The sequence below is a fragment of the Adiantum capillus-veneris genome, chromosome 25, assembly GCF_014529385.1.
Source record: "Adiantum capillus-veneris isolate H3 chromosome 25, ASM1452938v2, whole genome shotgun sequence".
Lineage (NCBI taxonomy): Eukaryota > Viridiplantae > Streptophyta > Polypodiopsida > Polypodiales > Pteridaceae > Adiantum > Adiantum capillus-veneris.
The window spans coordinates 128,699,861-128,723,248 of NC_140955.1; positions in this window are offsets into that span (position 1 = coordinate 128,699,861).

Consider the following 23,388-nt stretch of genomic DNA (forward strand, 5'->3'; position numbering starts at 1 on the left):
GTCATAACTCTCTCACCCGAACTCAGAATACAGTGATCCAGGAGTCTATCTTTATGTTTTTGGGCGTTCCGGACGCATTGGCATACTCAGATTTGCCAAAATCTGCAATTTTCTGTAGCAAACAGCCAGTTCACACAAGCATAGGAGATGTCGAGTTTTGCACTCGGTAGTAGATTTACAGGTTACAGGTGAAGAATTCAGCATTTACACAGGTTTTGGAGAGCGACATAGAGCTTTTGCATCATGATATTGTGTTATTGAAGATTATGTTTGGTTGTTGTGGGTCCGTTATGGACAGCCGCCTATGTAAGAAAGGTTGTGGGAAGAAGTTGAGGCGGTTATATTGTCAGATTGAGTACTTTGTGGTTATGTATGGATATGCGGTCAATGTATTTTGGAAAACTGCAGCCTTTGTGAGGGTCGAGTGAGGTTTTTTAAAGCCTTGCCTTGGGAGCTTTGGTACCTTGGCAAGGTGGATTAGGTACTGGAGCGAACCCCCGACTAGCCCCGCGAAAGACCTCATATGTCGTTTACGACTATGGGAAGAAGGTGGATGTATGGATATGTGGTACAGGAAAGCGTATGGATTGCATTTGCATACAGGTCCATGTGGACATTGTTTTAGAGTATTTATGCATAGTACTGAGTCAGTCTGTGGCAAAGTGAGTCAGTGGATTTTCCCTTGGCAGTGAGAGATTTTCTGTCAGTGTTTATGAGCACTTTGGTTAAGATTTTCACTTGAGATATTGTCCAAATACAAACGAAACTCTGCTGAAATTTTATCAAAATCCTTTGGAAGAAATTGAGAGAGTGAAGATGGCAGAAAGTTCAACTCAAGTCACACAAATTGTTGGAGAGAAGCTAACCAGAGAGAACTACAGCATATGGTCTTACAGGATGGAGAACTTTATCATGGGCAAAGGTTTATGGGATTACATTACAGGTGAACAAGAGTGTCCCGAGGTTGGTTTGGAACCAAATAGAGAGAATGTTGAAGCACATAAAACATGGCAAGCAGGAGTAGAAGCTTGCAAGAAGTGGATCGAGAATTCAAGGAAAGTGATGCATTGGATTTCACTATGCATTAGTGACTTCTTTATGCCACATGTGAAGAAGACTCAATCTCCAAAGGAAGCATGGGAGATACTAGCAAGAATGAACAGCTCCAATACAGAACCACGAAAAGTTCACTTGAAGCAAAGGTTACATTGTGTATGGCGAGGAAATAGATCCATATCAGATTATGTGACAGAGATAAAGCAAAAATAGGAAGATCTTGCGAGCATTAATGTTGAAGTTCCAGATGATGACTTAGTTTCAGTGACATTGAATGGTTTGGGACCGGAATACAAGTCATTGGATACATCTATATCTGTTCGAGGACACATGCCTGATTTTGAAGAGTTAGTAAACCTTTGTTTGCAAGAAGAGGTGAAGTTAGGCAAGTCAGGTCCTTCTACATCAAATAAAAATTCTAGAGATCAGGTTTTTTACTCTAGAGGTCGTGGAAACAATAGAGGTGGAAGAGGAAACTATGGTCGTGGAAACAATGTTGGAAGAGGTCAATGGCAAAACCAAAAAAATCAAAGTTACAACGATTATAGCCAAAGAGGCAGGGGGAGAGCCCGAACTCGTGGACGTGGAGGTGGACGATTTGTACATCCTCAAAGAGATGGATATTGTAACAGATGTGGCATTTATGGTCACTTTGAAAGAGAATGTTACACAAGGCTAAATCAAAATCGTGATCGCGGTGGAAGAGGCCAAGGTTATGGCAGACATGGAGGAAACTTTGTTGGATACAATCCTCAGGATCAAAATATATATGACAATAGGTCGAGTGGACATTTATTTCCTATGGAGCGTGTTGTTGGAAGCATGGTGGAACCACATCATACAGATGATTGGTATTTAGATAGTGGTGCCACAAATCATATGACATATCATGGTGAATGGTTTGACAGAAAAGAGAAGTTAGAAGAGGATGAGTTTGTCGCTACAGGTGATGATACTATGCATCGGATTACACATGTTGGTTCAGTTCCATTGCTAGAAAAAGACGGGACGTACAATACATTGGGAGATGTTCTATATGTGCCTTCAATCACAAAGAATTTAGCATCAGTTGGACAGATGACAGATCAAGGGTTGCAAGTCCGTTTTAATCGTTATGGCTGCTTCATAGAGGAGTTTCACAACAGCAGACATGGCAAGATATTGGCACATGGAAAAAAGAAAGGTCGCTTGTTCTCATTGGAAGCTAGAGATCCATGTTTACACAGTGGTATGTATGCAAACAAATCAGCCACTCAAGATGATTGGGCAGAGTTATGGCATAAGAGGATTGGTCATGTCAATTTTAGAAGATTAAAGCATATGCAATCAAATCAAATTGTACGTGGATTACCAAAGTTTGGCAGACTGAATTTTGATCATGTTTGTGAAGCTTGTCAATTTGGAAAGCAATCTCGTTTACCATTTCCAAAGAGGGGGAGAATTAGCCAAAGTTCTTTGGAAATTGTTCATTCAGATATTTGGGGACCTTGTGATCATGCTACGCCAAATGGTTGTTGATATTTTATCACATTTACGGACGATTACAGCAGAATGACACGGGTTTACTTTCTAAAGGCAAAGTCAGAGGCATTTGAAGTATTTTTGGAGTTCAAAGTTATGGTTGAGAAAGAGAATGGTTGTCAAATTAAATGCCTATGTACAGATGGAGGCGGAGAGTACATGTCACACAGTTTTGATGATTACTTACGTGAACAAGGCATAAGAAGACAGATTACTTGCAGATACACACCACAACAAAATGGAGTTGCTGAGAGAAAGAATAGAGTCATAGTAGAGATTGCAAGAGCCACGATGAATGAGATGAATATGCCATTAACATATTGGGCTGAAGTAGTTCATATAGCAGTACACATTATGAATCGAACACCAACAGCTGCCATTCATGAAATTTCACCTTATGAGAGACTTTATGGGATCAAGCCAACAGTTTCCTACATGAAAGTTTTTGGATGTGTTTGCTATGTTCATGTGCCAAATGAAGCAAGAAAGAAGATGGAGCCAAAGGCAGTGAAGTGTATATTCTTGGGCTACCCAGTTGAAAAGAAAGGTTACAAGTGCTATGATCCTACGACAAGAAAAGTTTATGTCAGTAGAGATGTCAGATTTTGTGAGCATGAACCATGGTATAAACAAAAGCCAGTGATGATAGAAGATGAGTATGAAGAGAAAGAGAATGTGCGTCATGTTGTTGATAAGCCAAGACCATCAACAAGAACTATTTCAGGACCACATATGGCAGAGGAGAGTACAGGAAGTGTCAACCCATGGAGCGGTCATTTGCGAGATAAGAAGCAAGATGAGAAAGGCAAGAAGAAAGTGGTTGAAGAGAGTTCTGGAGATGAAAGCCTTGATGAAGAGCATGGTTTACCACATTTGAGGACACCTAGCAGTAAGCATATTGAGAAATATGTACCCCCATATGCAAGAGTTGAAGAGAAGAGTGCACCACAGTTGAGAAGATCAGAGAGGGTGCGTTATCCAGTTGATAGATTAACATACAACGGTTACATGCGTACACATTATGCATACATGGTTTCACGTGTGCAACATAAAGAGCCTACATGTTTTCAAGAGGCAATTGGAAAATCAAAATGGGAGTCAGCTATGGATGATGAGATGGATGCTCTTGTGAAGAATGACACTTGGGATTTGGTTCTCTTGCCAAGCGGAAAGAAAGCAATTGGTTCAAAATGGGTATACAAAGTCAAGTGCAAGTCAGATGGTAGTGTGGAAAGATACAAAGCGAGGCTTGTTGCTAAAGGTTATGCACAAAAAAAAGGTCTTGATTATGATGAAACATTTAGTCCAGTTGCAAAGATGACAACAGTCAAATTGGTGATAGCAATGGCAAGTATGTTCGGTTGGAAGTTACGGCAAATGGATGTGGATAATGCATTCTTGAATGGTGACTTGGAAGAAGAAGTTTATATGATACAGCCAGAGGGTTATCAACATCCAGAGTTTCCATATTATGTGTGTAAGTTGAAGAAAGCATTGTATGGTTTGAAGCAAGTATCTAGAGCTTGGTGTGAAAAGATAACCAGATTCTTGAAGAAGATTGGATTTAAACAATCTACTGCTGATCACTCATTATTTTTGAAGCATGTTGATGGAGAGATCGTCGTTATTGTTATCTATGTTGATGACTTGATTCTCACTGGATGTCATGCTGAGCAAATTTTGCATGTCAAGAAGAGTTTGTTGAGAGAATTCAACATGAAGGACCTTGGTGAGTTGAGATATTTCTTGGGAATTGAAATTGTCAATACTTTATCAGGATTTTGGATGATACAAAGACAATACGCGTTGGATATGCTTGAGAAGTATGGAATGACAGCGTGCAAACCGGTTGATACACCTCTTGATCAAAATATGAAGTTGTTTGATGATGGACATTGCATTGAGGATGTCACTATGTATCGCAAGATGGTTGGAAGCCTTATTTACTTGACAATAACAAGGCCAGATTTGAGTTATGCAGTGGGTGTTGTGAGTCAATTCATGCAAAATCCATGTAAAAGTCATCTTGATGCAGTGAGACGGATTATGAGATATGTGAAAGCCACTGTCAGTTATGGAATGTTTTATGCAAAGAATGGGAAGCTTTGTCTTTATGGTTACATAGATGCAGATTGGGCAGGAGATTTTATGGATAGAAGATCTACAAGTGGTTATGCATTTTCCATTGGCAATGGTATGATAAGTTGGAGTAGCAAGAAGCAATCAACTGTAGCATTATCAAGTACAGAAGCTGAATATCGTGGAGCAGCTTTGGCAGCATGTGAAGAGTCATGGTTGAGAGTACTTATGGTAGACTTTGGTTTTGACTATCTTGACAGTGTCATTATATATTGTGACAATATTAGCAGCATCATGTTGGCAAAGAAACCAGTCTACCATGCTTGCACTAAACACATTGAGGTACATTATCACTTCATTAGAGAAAAAGTTTTGGCAAATGAGATTGATTTGGTGTATGTGAAGACAAATGATCAAGTTGCGGATATATTCACAAAAGCTCTTGGAAAGAAGAAGTTTTGCTACTTTCGTGAAGCATTGGGAATCCATCATATGCAAGCTCACTCTGAGAATGAGGGGGAGTGTTAAAGAATATGATGTTAAAGAATATGTCCATTGTGCTATGGGCGACTGGACACTGACTATACTATGTTGTAAATATACTTTGGATAATAGTTCAAAAAAGAAGAAGAAGAGAAGAGCAGCTCGTTGAATGGCTGCTACAGGGTAACGATTGTGTGTGTGTGTCTCGTTGTGTGTTGGTGTGTGTGTGTAGTCTTCTTTCCTACCTTCTCTATCACCTGCGCACTCTACAAAAATTGGTCAATGCACTACACAAGGGGAGGTTGAACCAACTATGGAGAAAACTTGAGAAAAATGTTAAAAATGGAGAAAGTTCCAAGTCCAGCGCAATAGACCAAGGAAACTACTGCTGGGGAACTTTTCTTCCAAAATTCCCCTAGGGAGAGCTTTATCAGGGCCTATATAGCAGACACACCAAAATTCAAGCCATTTAGATCACTGAAGGTCAATCTGAGGTTCAAATAGAGAATCAAGCTATGAGTAAAATACTAAAAGGGGACCAAAACCCAACCCAAGTGTCCAAACTTCATAAAACTTGAGGGATAGGCTATAGAGGGTAACTGGAACTCAAGGGTAAAGTCACAATTTTGAATTGACTTGTGCTGAGCAAATTGTCAGTCTATTGCGATAGACTAAGAAAGTAGTGATTCAGACACTTTTTGCAATTTGTGACTATACTGCTAGGACATGTACTCTCTATATAGATCCCAACCATCATTTCATATTTGAAATTGGACCACCAGAAGACTGATTAAGTGGTTGCTGTATATACTAGAAAGATTTTTTGGTAATTCAGGGAAAACCCTTGTGAAGAGACTAACCATCCTTGTGTAGATCCCAGAAGGAGATCATCACAAAGCCACACAGGAAGAAGCAGTCCAGGTAAACCTTAAGTTTGCAACCCAACTTTCATTCTTATGTATTTAAGGTCAGGAGCCTTTGTTAAGTTGGGAGCTAAAAGTGTCAAAAGTCAAGTAAGCACCACGTCCACCGAAGAGAGTGTAACTCATACGAGACTAGACCCATGAGCACCAATCATTGAAGAAGGTAGTGATACTGACACTTCATCAGAAAATTCCTTCTTCATGATGGGGAGTCAACAGCAAGGAGTTTTTAACGGTGAAGGACCAATTCCAGGGGGGAGCACCTCCCTACATCCTTTAAACGAAACCAAGTTCACTATAATCTTCTTGGAAGGAACTAACTCGAGGGGAGCCTTAGTTTATTCTGACTATCGGGGACGCAAGTGTATTTGTATTGAAGAAAGACCGGCTCAGAGACTAGAGAAAATTTGGAGTCTATGATGATGAAGACAGATTCTGAGACGAAAAGGGGAACCACTATCTAATAGTGAGTAACCCTGAGGATTACAACAGATATGGGGACAACGTGGCAAAAGGGAAAATGGTTTCAGAAACCCAAGAACCGCCTCCTAACATTGATCGACCTAGAGCGCTTTTTATGTATGATAAGAAAACAACTAGGGTCCCAACCTATAATGAGAATGTAGGGATTTACAAGCATGAAAGCGAAGGAATAGTCTCTTACTTTCGATGCAAGGAACCCTACCCAAACGAATTAAGCAAAGACAAGGTTCTTTACTTATTTTCTTATGAATCTGCTATGGGAAAGGATATTATTTTTGTTGACAGATACGGGCGAGAATACAAACGTATTCTCCCAGAAGAGGTTGAAAAGGCAACAGTTCTGGGAGCATTGACCTATGGCCCCGACGAAGTACCAAGAGACACCTACACCCCGAGAAAGTCGACAAATCCCTTTTCAGAAGACTATGACGCTACCTCACATTCTACCCGACAACCGACATCCAACTACCAGGACCAACCACTTACTCAGCCATCATTGCAGGCATGGCTTCGACAAAGTGCTACATTAGAACAAGACCGAACCCGAGAGGGTTATCAAACCGCACGAGGGTTAAGGGATTTACAAGAACCACCACTCTATGCACAGTATCAAGGAGAGAGTAAGCCAAAGACTCAGGGGTCAACTGAGCCTAGAAGAAAACCCCGAGAACGAGTTCGGAGAGATGAACCATCTCTCACGAGAACTGTTAGAAATTATGGATTAGGAGCACCATTGGGAGAGGAACCTGTCCACTACAAAAGACCAGAGGAGGTATATCGACTAGGACGGGGAGATCCCATGATGAGATTTGTAGACCATTGTAGAATTAGACCTTCTAAAGTGCAAAAATGGGTAAACAAGAAATATATGGGAAGCAGGGATCCGAGAGATCATGTAGCAGTCTTTGTGCGTGTAATTAGAGCTGAAGAGGTGTTAGACTTTCCTACCCAATTTGCAGGATTCGGTTTAACCTTAGAGGATGATGCTACTACATGGTTTGACTCAGTGGAGCGAAGAGACTTTGAGTCGATGGAGAAAGTGTTTGATGAGTTTATCGAGGAATTCTCACAAAGGGGAATAGCTCATAATACAGTCTCACAAATCCATAAATTCAAACAGAAAGATGGAGAGTCTGTGAAAAAGGCAGCCCTCCGATTAAAAAGATATGTTAAGTTCTGCCCCGTGGAAGAACTGCCAACTCAGTCCAGACTTATGCTTATATTTATCCCAGGACTAAGGAATGCAGATCTTCAAAAGGACTTACATATGAAAAGGAGCACGACGTTGAATGATTTAACCAAGGAATCTCTATACCTTGTCGACAATTGTGCGGTCTACAAAGAGGGTGAGTTCAAGGATCTCGATGATGATTCTTTCTCGCAACAAAGCGGAAGCAAGTCTGCTAAGAGAACACTGAAAGGAGAAGTAGCGGTAAGCCAAGAGCAGCTTGTAGAGGAAGTACTTAAAAAGATTAACTTATATTACAAACCACAAGCTAAACAACCAAAATGGACAAACCATGGGACGGAGGAGTGTTATTATAACAAGGGATATGTGAGAGAACGACCATATTTTCCGCAAGCTCAGGCGACATCCTCTCAAGTCCCATCGATGACTAGATATCAAACAGGCAACCTACCAGGACCTGTAGGTGTAGAAAGACCACAACCAGTGTTGGGCCAACAACCACCCCTACCAGGATTACGACCAGTCGGCATAAGATACACACCCATAGTAACTGAGTTGGATGAGAAGGCTTTGGTACCTATGCATGGATACTATGACGAGCCCAATGGATATGCGGCAAACTCTGTCTATTATCCACCAGAAGAACCCTCTATACCAGAACCATGGAGCATGATAGGAAATACAGAACCACCAATTGCTGCACAGGCAGCGGGGGAAGGACGATATAGCCTGGACAAAAGAACACTATTGTTCATAGCCAACGGAGGCATGAGTGGGCAAATAATTTCACACCAACAAAGAGGATCTCCACGAGCACCTCAACAGCCCAAAGGACCATGCTACAAGTGTGGTGGAGACCATTGGCTGAGGGACTGCCCTCATGAAGAAATCATTAGGGTCAACGCATATTGCACCGAATGTGGAATTACTCACTTGATCCCTGATTGCCCTAAAAACCCGAGCAAAGGAGCAAAAACTACCTTGAATATGCTGGGAGCGCTACCTTCTAGTGGAGGGTCAGAAAACAAAACTCCGATTCCTATTAAGGTCTTGACAAGAGACCAAGCAAGGAAAAATGACAATCAGCCCAAGAGTAACGATGAAAATCAAGAAGAAATCAAGACTGACAAGTCTAGCATCAGTCGTGATAATCCTTGGAAAGAACGAAGAGCAAAAATGAAAGCTAGACGTGAGCAAAAACAAAAATATGTAGAAGCTGAGCTAACGATAGCTCGAGAGCAACTTAAACAGCAAAGAGAGTCTGACTCTTTAAAATCAACGGAGGGACCAAGAAGTGCAAGCTCAGGAGGGTCAGTATTGGTAGATAAGATCAATGAACCCTTAGATGCAATCTTGCAAGCATATGAAGCAAGATTGAGGAACAGACAGACTCTAGAGCAAAGGTGGATGACATATCCATATCCAGAGATAGAAAAACAGAGACTAGAGATGTGCAAACAGCTGATTGAAACTGCATAAGCTTTACTGGAGCCTCCACCTATGGAAGCGGGAGATAGAGTAATCAAACCACCAAACAATGAAACACCTCACAAAACCGAACAAAGGATACCCAACAAGATAGAAAACGTTAAATCCTTGCCGGATGTAGAGGATGCAAAAGGCGTACCTAATAGCAATGATGAATCACTGAAAGATTTTCCACCATATTCCCCTATTGTGGAAGAAAATTGGCCTGAAGAGATATGGGAAACGGTGCGAAAAGCTCAAGAAAAATATGAGACAAAAACAGTCGATTCGGCGCCTTTCTCGGAGCTGAACTTGAATAAGCCTCCATGGGATTTAGACGTTAAATCATTTCAAGGGGATAATGGTTCAGTTGCATCCGAAGATAGCAGACCAGAATCACTCAAAATTTTGCCATCATATATGGGGAACTATGAGGCAAGATCAGAAATTCGAAGAGTACCTTCTCAGAGCATAGGCGGGTCAAATCAGTTGGACACTAAAATCCTGACAGACTTGTTGACCACTCCGGTCAAGTGTACAATCACATTGGCAGAATTGTTAAAAATTAGGCCAAGCATGTGGACGGAAGTGGGCAAATGTCTTGAAAAATTTGGCATAAGGAGACCTCTTAAGTTCTTCAAAACCGAGCTTAATGACACAGAACCGAAGGAAGTCAACACTAGACCAAAGCCACTCAACAAGGTAGGAGAGTATTGTGAAGGTGAAGACGGCAACACAACCCTACCAGTTGAGTATAACGGCATAGAGACTAAGGGAATACTTGATAGTGGAGCTGGCATTGCCATTGCAACCAAAATGCTATGGGAAAAATGGAGAAAACTAGCAATACGAACAACTAGAATGAAATTGCAACTGGCAGATGGGCACATAGAAAGGCCTATAGGATTGCTTGAGGCAATTGTGGTATCTTCCTATGGCATAGAGTACGAACATACCTTTGCCATAGTAGATTTCGGCAAGAAGAACAACTATGAAATTATCCTTGGTAGGCCGTTCATGAGGCAACTCAAAATGGTGCAGGACTGGGGGTATGATTATTTGTATCTAAGACATGCTGAAACTACTACACACGTAAACATGAAAAATCATAGCTACCATGATGTCACGAGAACCCCGGTGGAAGAATTTGACTCAACCACCATTAGTGGATCAGAAGTCCCAGCGTGGCTTTGTAAGAAAAAGGAGATATGGATGTACGGGGCATCTCAATGTAGTGAATTTGACCACAATGAAAGGACACTAGAGAGGGTCTTGGAAGATGATGCATATATACGAGAACCTTTTCCAGAAGAGAAGCTCGAACCCCTAGATTGGTCTCAAATTTTGGCTACATTGGATGTATGCGTCAATGAAGTCACTCCCACCAAATTTTGTGATGAGAATGGCTACGATATCATACCATACTACATGTTGAGCAAAATTGTGGAGGAGGACGAGAACGATGGAGATACTGAGAATATGAGGATCAATAAAACAGAAACGAAACTTGAGATTAAGATAGTGGGCTATGTGGACATCCCCACTAAAGAAATCAAGCAGGAGGGAGAAGAATTTTATGATTCTTCTTATCAAAGTGAAAATAAGGATAACGCGGATGACGAGAAGTCAAAAAATACGGAGGGAGACGACAATCAAGATCAAGACAATGACGTCTTCTACAACTTCCCAAACCAAAGTGAGAGACGCCAAAAAAGATACAAGAGTAAGCGACACCATATCAGTCCACCAACCAGGCTGAGACCCATGCCGGAGTTTAAGGGTAAGACACATTTCCTTATGAACATTCATGCTGTTGATTGTGCTAAGGATAAAGTGTCAGGAAGATTTCTTAAGGTTGTTGAAGACTTAGGATTCAAGTCCAGACTATTGAAACCTAAGAAAACCAGCAAAGCAAAAAAAAGAGTTGCAACAGAAAAACTCAATGTCTGTGGTAGTCCAATTATGACGAAAATTGAACGGAAAACGAGATACAATGAGTTGAAACAAAAAATTAAAAATGTATGGACAACTGAAATGGAAAGTAGCGATGGAACGAACGCTAGTGATGGGAGTAAAAAGATAGATGTACCTCCTCACTATTGTAAGTACACCATTCAGGAAAGAAGATTGGTGGTTCAACAACCAATGAGGGAGCCTAAATCAAACGAGTCCTACGATGGGCTAGAGAACGCCAAGAAAATAGACTTAGCAGAGCCAAGAGAAAATCCTCGACCTGCTTACATTTCCACAGATCTAGGTCGAGAAGAAGAGGACTTACTGATCAAAACACTTAAGGAATTTCGAGATGTATTTGCATGGTCGTACAAAGATTTGAAGGGAGTGGATCCTAACATTTATGAACATTCAATCCCTCTGAAGTCTGATGCAAAGCCAAGCAAACAACATCCATACACGTATAATGAGACATTCGCCAAAAGGATAAAAGAGGAGATAGACAAACGTATGGACGCTGAATTTATTTATGAGATAGAACACACGGACTGGGTGTCCCCGATAGTGGTGGTACCCAAGAAAAACGGGAAATTACGAGTGTGTGTGAATCTCAAGAAGGTAAACGCAGCAACAATAAGGGACAACTACCCTCTTCCTATCACTGAACACATCCTGGAACGAGTAGCTGGCAAGCAAGCTTATAGCTTTATGGATGGATTCTCTGGTTATAACCAATTGGGGGTCAAACTAGAAGATCAATACAAAACAGCGTTTGCAACAGAATGGGGCATATATGCGTTTAGGGTAATGCCATTTGGCTTGACCAATGCTCCAGCCACATTTCAGAGATTAATGACACACGCTTTTAAAGAATACTTGCAAAAATTCTTGGATATTTACATGGACGACTTGTGTGTCTATTCTCTATTGAGAGAAGACCATATAGATCATCTTAGAAAGGTATTCAATGTTGGAATTAGGGTTGTAGAGAAACACACACAGCTTGGAGAAGACAAATGAAGCTCAAGGCACACAATGGGGAGTATATTACTTCCTGTGCAATGGAAAGATAGATAGCCCTAGAGTGATGGGCGTATATACAATGCACGGGGGAAAAAACCTCCTAAAGAGGGAAAAAATGCCAAGGCGGTCCTAGTGTGTTCACACACATCACTACCACATGTATATGGTAACAAATCCCCCTTGGAGTGATGCGGTGAACGAGAGATGACACATGAGTAAAGGGAAGTGCCATGCCCTGAGGACAAGATCAGTCCACAAAGGGGAGTAAGCACAAAGCTTTGCGGAAAGCTTCAAGCTTCTCATGAGACAATGCCTTTGTGAAAAGATCTGCAAGGTTGTCCTGTGTTGGCACATAAGCCAAGCTGATCTCTCCTGCTGAGAGCCTCTCCCTGACATAGTGGTAATGCACCTAAATGTGCTTTGTGAGAGCATGAAAAACTGGGTTCCTCGCAACTGCCAATGCGCTCTGACTGTCAGTGTAGATAGTGTTGGCAGTGTCCTGTCCAACACCCAAATCAGCCATAAGGCGTCTGAGCCATACACACTCAATCGTAGCTGTGAAGACTGCCCTGTACTCAGCCTCACAACTCGAAGTGGCCACAGTAGGTTGCTTCTTGCTTAACCATGATATACATGAACTTCCAAGCATGAAACAAAAACCTGATGTGGACACTCGCGTGTTAAAACAACCAGCCCAATCTGAGTCCGAAAAAGCATGTAAGTCTGGCGGCAATGATCCCCCCTTGGGATAAAACAAGCAAAGATGTAAAGTGCCACTAAGGTAGCGAAAAATTCTCTTGACAGCCTGCCAATGCTTAGACCCTGGGCTATGCATAAATCTGTTGACCTGTGAGATTGCAAACTGAATATTCGGCCTCGTGTTGCATACATAAATGAGGCAGCCAACAGTAGTTTGGTAAAGAGTGACATCAGCAAGATCGCCAGCATCATGTAGACTCAACTTCAAACCTGTTTCCATGGGAGTGGCAATAGGTTTGCAATCCTCAAGTCCAAACTTACATAGCAATGTCTCTATGTAACTTTTCTGACACAAGGCAATACCACCATCACACTGCTTAAACTGTATACCCAAATAATGATGCAACAGCCCCAAATCTTTCATCTTGAAAGTAGCATTCAAATCAGCCTTAAATTTAGCAATATGTCTCTCATTTGTTCCAGTGATCAGCAAATCATCAACATAAAGAACCACGATGAGAATTACATCACCCTCACGCTTTACATACAATGTACTTTCTGTTGGACTGTTACGAAAGCCTTGTTTGACCAAATGAGTGTCAGCTTTCTCATACCAAGCACAAGGAGATTGCTTCAACCCATACAAAGCCTTGTTACATTTGCACACTTTGTCCTCTTGTCCTTTTATGACAAAACCGAGAGGCTGCATTACATAAACTTCCTCAAATATGTCACCATTCAAGAAAGCAGTAACAATGTCTAATTGATGTACATCCCAACCAAAATGAGCTGCCAATGCACATAGAAAACGCATAGTAGTCATACGACAAGTGGGAGAAAAAGTCTCTTCATAATCTATGCCTTTTTGCTGTGCGTAACCCTTTGCAACAAGTCAAGCCTTATGGCGATCGATCTCACCATCCAGCTTGAGTTTCAACTTGTAAACCCACTTAGTACCAATGGCCTTTTTGCCAGGAGGCAAATCACATAAAGTCCATGTGTCATTTTCTATAAGTGCATCATATTCTGATTGCATGGCAACCATCCAATTTTCTGAATTTTGTGCTTCATCAAAAGTCAGAGGCTCCTCAACATCATGTAAGCTAGACACAGCCAAAGCATAACAATCTGATGCATAAGATGCATGGCAAGAGCCTGAACGAGTACGACTAGACAAAGGTGCATCCAATTTACTGTCACGCAAAGTGTGCACCATCCATTTTGGCATACCTCTAGCCTGCTCATTTTCAGCCCTTTCCTCATCAAGTACATCATGTACATTTTCATCAGTAATAGGCTGATCTAAAACATTTTCAGAAACCCCCATAGGCTGTACATTTGACTCATTGGAACTTACATTCGTATTTCCACCATTGAAAAGAGGCAACAAAGTGTCATAAATGTCCTGTGAGCTTACATTACTGTCTCTAGTACATGACAGCAAGGGTTGAACAGAATCTTCCACAAACACTACATCCCGTAAAACCAGAATACGTTTTGTTTGTGGATGATACAACCTGTAACCTTTGCTTTCAACACTATAACCAACAAAAATACATTTGACAGCCTTATCATCCAATTTTCTGCGTTGCACTTGTGGCACCAAAGCATATGCCAAACAGCCAAAAGCACGCATGTGCTCAATAGAAGGCTTTCTATCATTCCATGCTTCATATGGAGTAATAGATTGCAAAGCTTTCGTAGGACACCTGTTAAGTACATAAGTGGCACACATGATGGCCTCAAGCCACAAAAAATGCGGTAAAGCTTGACTTTTGACCATACATCGTGCCATTTCCGTCAGTGACCTGTTTTTCCTCTCAGCAACACCATTTTGCTGAGGTGTATAAGGCACTATACATTGGTGTTTTATCCCACGACTAGCTAGAAATGCATTAAATTCATGAGACATATACTCCCCCCCTCGATCGGAACGGATGGTGCCCATAGTACATTTCAAGACATTTTCAGCCATAGCCAGAAAATTGTTTGAAGCACATAAAAACTTCGGACTTCGCTTTAAGCGGAAATACCCATGCATGCCTGGAGTAATCATCAATGAAAGTCACGAAGTATAGGTAATTGCCCAAGGATGGAGTTTGCATGGGCCCACAAACGTCACTATGCACAAGTTGCAACCTGCATGTGGCTCGAACTGAACCATCCTTTGGAAATTTAGAACGCTGCATCTTACCCAAAATACAACCTTCACAAACATGTTTGACAGGTGCTTCAAGAGGTGGCAAAGAAGCAACCATATCAGATTTTTGCAAACGCAGCAAACTGGCAAAATTTAGATGACTAAAACGTGCATGCCAAAGTTTTGCATCTGAAATAGCCCTTGAATCTGCAACAGCATTTGCAAAATTTTGTCCACACTTGTCATACAAAGTGAGCTTATACATCCCATGGCACAAAAGACTAGATGCAACAATTTCATCACCAAAACTGAGATCATGAACTGTACATCTGTCATCCACAAATTTGACTACAAGTCCAAGTCTAGCAAGTGCGGATACAGACAAGAGATTCTTCTTGATCCCAGGTACATAAAGTGCATCAACAAGTGTGAAGGAACTACCATTAGCAGCAGTGAGCACAATCTTTCCAACTCCCTGAACTGGATAAGAGGCGTTGTTGGCACAAGTGACTGAATTCCCATGAGGGACAGACTCGAGAGAGGTAAACAATTCACGTTCTGAGGTAATGTGCTTTGTAGCACCACTGTCGAAATACCACACATGTGAATCTGCAGCAACTGACAAGCATGCATCATGGACAGTAGGATTGTAAGTGCACTCTGCGCTAAAAGCCCATTCTGCATCAACATCAGCAACATAGTCTCCTTTCACAGAAGACTCAACAATGGCTGCATTTGTAGTGGAACCAGCATTTGCATTGGAACCACCCTCTTTCTTCTTAGCCTCTTTGGACTTCAACTTAGGACACAAATTGATCAAGTGATCATTGGCTTTACAATAATGGCAATGCATCTTCTTTTTGCCTTTATCACCAGAATTGCCAGACGAAGTGCTGCCAGCAGAAGCATTAGGAACATAATTTTTGCCACTCGCAGCAGAACCATAAGAAGTGGATGCATTACTGTTACCACCCTTTCTTTGAGAAGAAATGAAAGCCTGTTCAACTGCACGCTGTCTAGTCCTGTTTTTTTTGGACAGTGACTCTTGCAACAGCAATGTGCATAATGCATCAAACTTGACAACTTCTGGATTTCCTTGGGTCATCAGTCTCCAAGTACTAGCAAAAGTCTGGTAGGAATCTGGTAAGGCATCAAGAACATTCTGCACAAGGGAACTGTCTGAAATTACTTCAGCTGCAGAAATAAGCTGCTCATTGATATCCTTGACACTAGCAAGGAAAGTGTCCATATCATCTTCCTTATGCATAATCTTTGACTCCAGCTCTTTACGCAGCAAAGCAATTTTAGCCTCATTGCGGCTTGCATAAAGACCTGCTAGAATATCCCAAGCCTGTTTTGCAGATTTTGCAGAACGGATGTGAGGAACAATGGTGCACTTCACAGACAACGCAATCAATGCATGAGCCTGCGCATCCTTAACATCCCAACGATCTTGTTCTGCCGTAGGCAAAACAACTCTAGCGGCTGCAATCCTTGCAGCAAGACCTGCAACATCCTCAACATTGCCTACATCCTCAGAACCAGGACATACATCAATGCCCTGCACAATGTTCTAGACAGCCTTTGACACAAGAACATGTTGCATCATATAAGCCCACATAGGGTAGTTGTCCCCATCCAACCTGTCCTCAGCAGCAAACATCTTGAACACATCTGTGTTGTTGTTGTCAGCCATGGTAAATGCTGCAGCTAATGTGGAAACTGCCCGAAAATAGGAGAAATGGAGCGGGAACAACCTGTGCTATATAGCACAAACCGTAGAAGACTATAAGGCACGTGTTATGCAAAAAACGGCACTGAAAAAAATTCTGCACAAAATGACGAATTAGCCTGTGCAGTAGTGCCTGTAGTGGAAACGGAGGCCGAAATGAGCCCAAATCAAAATTCTGAGCTGACCTAGCTCTTCGAGCTATCATAAAAAATTTTCGACCTGCGAACGCTCGCCAAAGCTCACTGAAATCGGAGAAAGTGAGCAGGTGTGTGTTGGAGCAGCTGGCGACTAAGCCCGGGAGGACGTGACCTGCTCTGATACCAATTGTTGGAATTAGGGTTGTAGAGAAACACACACAGCTTGGAGAAGACTAAGGAAGCTCAAGGCACACAATGGATAGTATATTACTTCGTGTGCAATGGAAAGATAGATAGCCCTAGATTGATGGGCGTATATACAATGCACGGGGGAGAAAACCTCCTAAAGAGGGAAAAAATGCCCCGGCGGTCCTAGTGTGTTCACACACATCACTACCACATGTATATGGTAACATTCGAAAAATGAAAAACATATAGGATTTGCCTCAACCCAGAAAAATGTGTATTCATGGTACGACAAGGTAAAATCTTAGGCCACATAGTGTCGGCTAATGGAATTACCACTGATGAAGACAAGGTAAAGGTGATCATAGAATCGCCAAGACCAAACACTGTACGAGAGGTACAATCATTTATGGGACATTGTGGATACTACTGACGTTTTATCTACATGTTCGCTGTAATAGCAAAACCCTTGTATAGTCTAATCACTCTCTTCATTTGGACAAATGAATGTGAGGAGTCGTTCCAGAAACTAAAAGATGCACTGGTATCTACACCAATTCTAAAAGCACCAGATTGGTCAAAGATCTTCCATGTACATGTAGATGCTTCGGTATTTGCAATAGGCTGTATATTAGCACAACTAGATGAGGGCAAGACGGATTTTCCAATCAGTTATGCTAGTAGACAACTCAACAGTGCAGAAAAGAATTATACTACCACTGAAAGAGAAGGATTGGGTATGACATATGCGATAAACAAATTTCAGCATTACTTACTCGCGAACAAATTCACATTCTTTGTGGATCATCATGCACTCTTGTACTTAGTAAACAAACCTTGTAACACGAGACGAATTGTAAGATGGTTCATTGTGTTGCTGGAGTTTGATTTTACGATAGTAGTTAAGAAGGGAAAAACTCATCAAAGAGCAGACCACCTTTCTCGATTACTACATGGCGAAAAAGCTACCGGAGTAGATGATGATCTCCCAGATGCATACCTGTTTAATGTAGAGATGGTACCGAAATGGTCAGAGCAAATTATTCCGTTGCTGACATATGGAATGAATCTTGACGACAAACACACGGTGGAAGACATTAGACAAGCACGAAATTACACAATGCTTGCGGGAAGAATGTACCATCATGGAAATGATGGGATTCTAAGGTTGTGTATAGGCCCAGAGGAGTATGAAGCGTATCTAGAGGAGGCCCATACACAAACACGGGGATTCCATAGAGGAAATCAAATGGTGTATGAACAATTAAGAAGACTTGGAGTATATTGTCCAGGAATGGCAGGCGATGTAGCTAATTACATCAAGAAATGCGACTTTTGCACATGCAATACTGCGGTGGATTATGCCACATTATACCAAGCGACAATAGCACCCGCATGTAGTCATGCTATTGTGGAATATTTGACTAATAAGGAGCTGCTAGGAGATTGGTCTAAAGCCAGACAAAAGGCTTTACAAATCGAAGCGAATAGGTATACCCTCATTAGTGAACAATTGTATAAAAGAGGAACTGATGACCAGCTGAGGTTAGTTCCTCATGAAAATGAATACTTTCCATTATTGGAACAAGCTCACGTAGGCATAGCAGAAGGTCATTTTTCAGCAAAGAGAACCGTAAAAATCATTATGGTTGCAGGTATATGGTGGCCGACCATGATTCAAGATGCAGCAGAATTGGTGAAAAGATGTGATGAATGTCAACGCACTAAGGTACCAGTTAAAAGAGACGAAATGCCTTTAAGACCAATGATGAGTGCTCGAGCATTTGCTAAATAGGGATTGGACTTTGTTGGTCCTATCACTCCACCAACGTATCGTTCACAAGTACAATATATCATAGTGGCCGCTGATTACATGACCAAATGGGTGGAAGCAAAAGCCACAACGAAAGCAGACGCTAGAACCACGGTACAATTCTTATATGAATATGTGTTTACACGTTATGGCCTTCCAATCGAGCTGGTGATTGATCGAGGGACACACTTTGTAAATGAAGTTATCCAACATCTCTTAAATGAGTTTATGGTAATTCATCGCAAATCTGCACCCTATCATCCACAAGCCAATGGCCAAGCAGAAGCGACCAACAAAATATTGTGCACTGTTCTTACGAAACTGGTTAGTGAAACAAGAATAGATTGGGATCAGATGCTCTATTCGGCATTGTGGGCTTATCGAGTTGCATATAAAACAACACTCAATGCTACACCATTTAATATGGTATATGGGTTAAATGCAATATTGCCTATTGACTTTTTGATCCCCACACTAAGGGTAGCCACACAATTGGACTGGACGGGGCATGAACTTTCAGAACGGTTAGAGGACCTTGAAAAATTAGATGAGTTACGACTCAATGCTGTAGCAGCCATATATGCAAAAAAAAAGACAACAGAAAGAGTTTTTTGACAAACATGTCAAGAACAAGGACTTTAAAACGGGCGACTATGTCTTGGTATACACCCTTAAACAACATGCCAAAAAGCTGAAGAAAAGGGAAATGGGGCCTTATTTGATCCAAGAAATATCGTCCAGCGGAGCAGTAAAACTGTCGACACTAGATGGAAAAGAAATGTCGAACTGGATTAGTGGGTGTTGTTTAAAAAAATATCATCTACCTTTAACACCGGAAATGTTGTTTCAAGTGCATTATGGAAAAACCTATAGACAGGAACAACAAAGAATTCAGGACCAGGCACAACAAGAAGCAAAGGAACGGATTGCTAAACGAAAGCAGTTTCTCAGGAAAATAAACATGGTCACCCCAATGATGACTGACGAATATCCTCTTTCAACATCCCAACCAATCGAAGCGGGTATAAAAAGCAACGAATTAGAAAAGACCATGACAGACCTTAGGGCTCAGTACGATAGCATCATTGACGACGTGGAAGATACGTGGTGTAGTCCTTATATAAAAGCTTATGCAGCCACAAAAAAAGTTGAAATCTATGCATTGCTTTACACTGGAGCAAAAATGAGTGTCATCAGCTTTGAGCTCTTTCAGAAACTTGGATCAATGAAGACGATCCCAGAGACACACCAGTTGAAAGTAGCATCGGGAGATGAGGTGACCACGTTGTGGTCTATTATAATACCAATCACAGTGCAGGCACACCCGTACACTACAAAATTCCATGTACTGCTAGCAAGTAGATCAACAACGCCGTGTATCTTAGCAGTGTCATGGATGAAAGCTAATAGGGTATTCATTGATTTGGATACTAATGAAGCACTGTTCAGAAATGAAAACTTTTCAGAACCCTTCTTATCATATAAACAATTCATGTCAAGGAGGAAACAAAAGTCAATACAACCGCAAAGATCTACCCAACAACAAACAAAGTTTACAAGTCCAACAACATCTTATCAAAAATCAACAACCATGCAGGGAACCAGGCAGAGCTGATCGAGGCACAATTACATCAAAAGACGAAATACAAAGTTTGGATAAGACACGACAGCTTGATTCCTATAAAAAAGGAGTCAGAAGAATAGAAAAAACACCGAAAGCCAGCAAAACTTCAAAGAACCATAGTCAATCGGTCAAATACACAATGGACTATATTGGTATGGCGGCCAAAATTGCCAATTCAAAACGGGCCAACAACACCAGAAGGGAGGCCAAAGGTGACAATCGAGCAGTTATCTACAACTGTCAAGGTCAAGCAACAGCATGCAAACAACACGAGGAAACAAACATAATCAACAACAAAAACTACAAGGATCTATAAGACCCAAGTGTTCAAAGCAGAAAGAAAGAATGTTCCACCAGATACGACAATGTCGACTTCAAAGAAAACACATACGCCAATTCAAAACCAGTGGAAAAAAATCAAACAAAGAGCGACAGATTTACAACTACTCCTTGCAAAGAAAATCTTCCAGCCAATCTTCCAGCCTCAACGACAAATGCCAATAAGCGAATCGCTTATACCTTCCTCTTGCACTACATAAATTGTTTCTACATGCATTGACTGCACATGCATATAGGGCTATATTACAAGGCCTGCATTAGCACGAGTTCACACCCATGCACAGCACATACCCTTGACGATACCGTGTCGTCCGGGAGGACTCCAACTAGGAGTGGGGGAGGCATTCCAAATGCGGACTCATGCATGTCATATATTAGAGGGCAATGTTTGTGAGCAATTTTTCAACCATTTTTGCGTTTTATTGTGTGATTTTGGGAAAAAGAATATGCCCTCGTTTAATTAGAATTGGGGACCAAATCATCATTCAGGAGCCCCTAGGGATGTGTATAGACTATAAAGAGAGTCAAATCTGGCCAAAAAACTGTCTAAAAACAGCAAAAAATAGGCCAAGGTTGACGATAATGAGCGAGAATGTACATAAACGAGAGAAAAGTGAGCTACAAAGTGTTTTGCATTTCATTGGTATTTTTCTAGGTTAGAATTGCTATTTTCGGGTTATTTTGGGATTTATTTGCTTTATTTTAGCCATTTTCTAGTAAAAATTATAGAAAAAAATCCGTAATCTAGATGGAAACACAAAAGAAGAGACGCCTAATCGGAGCAAGGTAAAGAAGACATAGAAAAAATAGGGACTGTAAAGGTGACAGCGCAAAATGACCACCGTCATGAAGGGACCTCCAAGAGGAGAAATCTACAAAAATGGTAAAACTGGAGCAACCGAAGTCCAAATCGGGATATTTGCGAGCCTAAACCACATCTCATAAAAAGTTATGGCCACAGGTAAAAGATGGAAAAATTTGGTGTCGAAGTCTCGATTTACATATAGAGAGGCTAGGCTAGAAATCTCTCATTTGAGTCATTTTCCATAGTGAGAGAGAGAGATCTCCCTATAGCAGTTGAGACTTCGAGAAGCTCATCCATCGTGCACGTTCACCAGATCGAAATCAGATATGAAAGGTATGCTCGTCAACACTGACTCTAAGTGTTGTTTACTTCAGTTAGTCGCAAAACCTCGTCGGCATCACAATCACAACCTGTGCACACATACGGTAGACCGGTTGTTAGGGAGACCTAGAGGCCACCAAATGGAACCAAAATTGAAAGGCACAATGTCTATAGCTTAGGGATCGATCATATGACCTCGAAAAGCGTGAAGGAAGCCGCTTAGAAAACCCTAATTTCACAGGACCTGCAAAAGGGCAACTAAACCAAGGTGATCGAAAATGAGCCAAAATTCATAGATAGCAAGCCAATAAACTCGACAAACCAACTGAAGGGTTAGACCATGAAAAAGTTCGTCAAAACGGAGCCTAAAGTCCATATCTGACGAAAACCGCACAAATCGTCACAATACTCTAACGGGCTGACCAAGTGACAAAATGACACCAAATTTAACAAGGTACATCCAAAAGAGGTCAACTACGAGATGGAATGTGTCCATTCAGGAGAAAAGCTCTTCCACTAGGGCAATTGTCGGCAACAGGCTAGAAAGATGTCCAAATGGTCGTTCTTGGTGTTGTAAACACCAAAACAACAACTGACTGCTTGAATGGAAGGTCAAAAGGAAATAAAAGACAGCCGGAATCATACAATGACCAAAAGGAACGGCGACCATCACCTAAGTGGTCTACTGCGACTCCAAGAACAGCTAAGTGTTGCAAACAGGGAGTACACTCTTCTAAATTGATTAAAACTTGATATGTGTGTCTAGGAGGGCCTATTAACACCATTGTGTTCAACTAACATAAAAACAAACTGGTAAAAATGACCAAGTACTAGTCTATCGCGATAGACTTGAATTTACAATTAGACAAGGAAATTTTGACTTTGGCTTCATAAGTAGTGCTAACAAGGAATATTAACCACCATTATCAAATCAAAGTGCAAGAGAGATATTTTTTGGCCAAATAACTTAGTCTATCGCGATAGACTTGCTACACCAATAATTGGGGGAAAGACTCTTCAAAATTTTCATAAACTAGACTTGGGGAAGCACATGAAGACAGTACACCGAATTTGGTGACAGGATGGACTCATATGGCAAGCTGAGAAAGACATGCTGACAACTCAGAGTCAGAACAGAACATCTCAAGGGTAGACAGGTAAAATTCACATGTGAGGGGTCAAAAAACCTTACATCAACTGGGAGAAGGCAGACAAATGATCACAAAGCCAAAAAATGACAAATGGAGAAAGTACTAGTCTATCGCGATCGACTAAGCAGAGGTATACTGGACCAACTTATCAAAAATTTGAATTAACAGTTGTCTTCAACAGGATGCAAGAGGACCACCCACTAAGTTTGAGCCCAAAACAACACAAAATGAAGGAGATAGACCAACATCTCCTTGGAAGGAATC